The sequence below is a fragment of the Callospermophilus lateralis genome, chromosome 5 (assembly GCF_048772815.1).
Source record: "Callospermophilus lateralis isolate mCalLat2 chromosome 5, mCalLat2.hap1, whole genome shotgun sequence".
In the NCBI taxonomy this organism is placed as follows: domain Eukaryota; kingdom Metazoa; phylum Chordata; class Mammalia; order Rodentia; family Sciuridae; genus Callospermophilus; species Callospermophilus lateralis.
The window spans coordinates 17,232,676-17,236,830 of record NC_135309.1 but is presented as its reverse complement, the minus strand read 5'-3'; positions in this window follow the sequence as shown (position 1 = coordinate 17,236,830).

Genomic DNA, 4,155 nt, shown 5'->3' with positions numbered 1-4,155 from the left:
GGTCGAGCGGGATGCTTTCCTCCCTCTCCATTTGTCAGCTTTGCTTTTGATTCTATTCCCAGGCTAACCTGTCCTTCATGGACCCAAGATGGTGGCTAGAATATGTAGGCTACAAAGTTTAACTATAGAAGGTGGCCTGCCTAGCATGTGGGAAGTTGGGTTAGTCCGCTCAGGCAATCATAATGAAATACCACAGATTGGCTGAAACAACACACCTATTTTCTCACTGTTCTAGGGACTGGAAGATCAAGTGTCAGCAGAGTTGGTTTTTGGTGAGACCCTCTCCTTGGGTTGTAGACAGCTTCCTTCTCCCTGTGACCTTTCCTATGTGTGTACACAGATAGAGACAGAGAGACATATCTGGTGTCTCTTCCTCTTCTTACAGGACATCAGTTGTATTTTAGGGTCCCAAGCTTATGACCTTATTTAACCTTAAAGACCCTATCTCAACTCACATTGGAAATTAGGGCTCTGGCATATGAATTTGGGGGTACAAATCAGTCCATAACACAGGGTATCAATAAAAAAAAATCCACTTTTCTGCAGTCCCAGTGACAAATCTCATTGGCTTGGATTCATTCACACACCCATCTTTTAAACAATCAAGGAATCAAGGTGATGGGTATCCCAGAGCTGAATGGTAGAATAAATTGTAAGGAACCAGCATGGCTGAAAATGAAAGGAAAGATGAATCACTCAAAGAACAAATGCAGTGCTTTTGGCAGGAGTGAGAGAAATTGATGCTGAGAAGTTAACCAACAAATGCTGACCATATTGGGATAGCACACACTTGCTTTGAGTGAGGACTTCATCTATGAAGAGCAAAATAGAGCTTGTTAAAGACCTGAAGATGGTGCTACACACTGTAGCTCCCAAAGAGACTGGGTTTCATTACCGCTGTTACTATTAAACAGTCAAATTTGCCTGCCTGGAACAATTATTCATTTTGATATCTAATTATCACAGTGGGAATTGTGACAATTCAATTTCCTGGTCTCAGATGGCTCTTCAGTTTCTCTGGTTGAATCCTATACACCCCCTATTTCATGGATTAGAATAATCCCCAGGTCCTGCACTCAGCCCTCTCTTCTCTCTTCTTCATCTCAGCCGTTTTGAAGGCTTCAATGACCACAACCTTGAGTGTAACTTCCAGAACATCACCTCCAAGTCCATCCTATGAATCACAGAACTTTATTAAATCATCTAATTCTTATTTTAAGATTCTGTGTTGCAGAGTCCTGAGCTTGTTTTTGCTTGATCCCACCAAAATCTGGCTTACAACTCTACCCAATGTGAAGGAACAAGAAACTATTCATCCCCTAAATAAGAATTCATTGTTTGGGAATTACTCTTCTCTAAACTCTAAGCTCCTTGAGCATGAAGACTTCATCTCTAGTACCTAAAGCAACTATTAAATAAGTTTGTGTCAAAATAAGCACAGCTTGTCAATGCAATACAACACCTCCTTCTACACCACGTCTGCTAACTAAATGGTCTAAAGCAGTCACAATGAAGGAAATATAACAAGCCTGCTACATCTATCTACATTTTGAACAGCTATAATATTAGGAGTTAGGATGGGAAGTAGGCCGGATTTTTTTGTTGCTGTTTCCAAGTATCTAGAGTCCCCTTCTATCTGTGGAGGAAATGGCCTCTCATTATATAAACTGAAAATTACAGATAAAAGGTTATGGTTTTATTTGTCTGGCCTTTAAGGAATGGTATCTGGACCTTATCGGGGTATAGGAATCTGGATTTTGAACTATAAATCCAAAGTATGTTAACAAAAGCAGAGACTCTTTAGAATTCATTTCACTTGTGACATCTAGTGTCTAGTGGTGGTACTGGTAGCACTCTCATTAGACCATTCCTAGACAAATTGCAACTAATTTAAAAATCATAATTAGCTTTAACAACTCTAAAATTGGGCAGCCTACACGACCACAAGTTCAAAGACCTCCTTCCAGCAGCATGATCAGACAGTTATTTACGGATAGTAAACAAAAATAAGGCATATGGATAGCTTAATGGGTTACAGCTCAGCACTTTGACTGATTTGAATCAGATAGCTACTCTCAATAGTAGAAATTGACTGAAGGCCAGCTATTCATTAAACATTTAGCAAGAGTGCTTTCATATTGGTTTGGTTTACTGAACCCTGTACAGGAGTCTACTCCAAATTTATGTCCTCCTACAAATTTTATCTAACAATTTTTATATGAGTAGCTTCTATGATAATGCTGTTCCCTCTTCCTGAATTCATTCCTCCTTAGCTCTGCCATGCCTCAAGACTTTTCTTAAAATGTCACCTACACTGCGAAGTTTTAAATGACCAAACAAAACATATCTGTCCATATAATATTTACTGTAAGGCTTATACCACGCAAGTGGCATTCATACACAGCCCTATAGTTACTTTTATATTTCTCAATACTCCACTATGTTGTAAGCATCTCCCAGAAAGTAGTTATCATATCTCTGAATTCCTTCCACTATGTCTACCTCATGGTGGCCACTCAATCCTTTACATAAATGATGATACTGAGTTTACTTTCTCCTGTAAAAGGAGGAGGTAAAAAAAAAAAAAAATTAAGAGCTTTGGATTAGTTATTTCATTTCATTACTGGTCCAGGCTAGAATAGTGTCTTCCTGACTTCTGAGTTGAGGAATCTTTGTTAAATGACAGGGGAAATGGTATTTATTTCATTTATCAAAGAACACAGGGTTGATTAAAAATGAATGAGCATTTGGTTCATTCAGGCCCCAGATGCATCTGTTATCTTTGTTGCTTATCTTAAAACTGAGATTAGTCTTTGGTAATCTGGTCTACTCAGTCAGAATAAAAGTATCCAAAAGAAAGTGAAAAGAGGAAAAATCAAGGAGAGTGCGGCACCCCAAAACATAAAACAAAAATTCATTGAAAGCAATCAACTCTTGACAAATTTCATTAGAAGGAAGAACTAATTATTGACTACTTGATGTTGCAAGATACAAATCACTGGTGGATTTGAGGTGTAGCTCAGTGGTAGAGCACATGCTTAGCATGTACAAGTAGTCCAATGCCCAGTATTTAAAAAAAAAAAAAAAAATCACTGGTGATCTTGAGGTGTCATTTCACTATATTGGCTGGAATTGAACCCCAGCTGAAGTTGGAGCAGGCAAGGTTAAAATGTAAGAAAATGAAGTTAATAATTGTAAACACTTTTTTTTCAGGTGTTTTGTTACAAAGAGAAGCAAACAAATGGGGTTGTACCTGATTGGAGTCAGGGAAATTGTTGTTATTTTCAATGGCAGTTATTACAAAATTTTATCTATTATTATTATTATTATTACTATTCTCACTTTGCAATGGTAGTTATTTCAACATTTTTTTCTGTGGAGAGGGACCGTCCAACAGAAAAGAAAAAAAGCTGATGATGGAAGGGAGGGGAGCCAAAAACCAAGTCCTAAAATAGGCATGAAAAGATGACCCCATAACGGTTACTAGGACTCAGCAGTGTTGGCTAAACGTTGGACGCCATTCTTTATGAATGCTTAAATTTTTAAATAACGTATAGACACTGGGTTAACAAAATAAGATTATTTAAACACGCATGCTCTCAAGAGCCTGGATTCTGGAATCGGACTGCATTAGTTCATATGAGATTCTGTCACTTAAGACAGCCATTTTTTCTTCCTGGGGCTTTGCTTTCCTCTGAAGGTGACAGGTATCCTGTGCACCTTATTGGGCTGTTTGCCGTGTGCAACTTGGCGCCAAGGCGCTACAAGGTGGGGCACAAAGCCACATGGTAACCGTGGACCCACGTCGCCACCCAGACTCCGGGTCCTAGAACCACAAGAGATTCTGCAGGAAGGTCCTCCGAGGGCACGCGCGCAGTCCGTTGGTGGGTGGACAACGCTGTCAACGGCCCCCAAGGTCAGTCCCACCCATCCCCGCCAACCGACACTGTCCCTCCAGAAGGCCCTGACATAAACAACCACAAGCCCCACAAACACAGCAATTTTAAGCAGACACCTAGACGAAAGCCTGGAAAACCACCTGAGGTAAAACTGACACGCCAAGAGGCCAGGTTCGCGCCTGCGCAAGCCCAGGGCTCGCCACTCGCACTTGCGTAGTCGTTGCGGGGGGCGGGGCGCTTCTGCCGAACGCTCCTC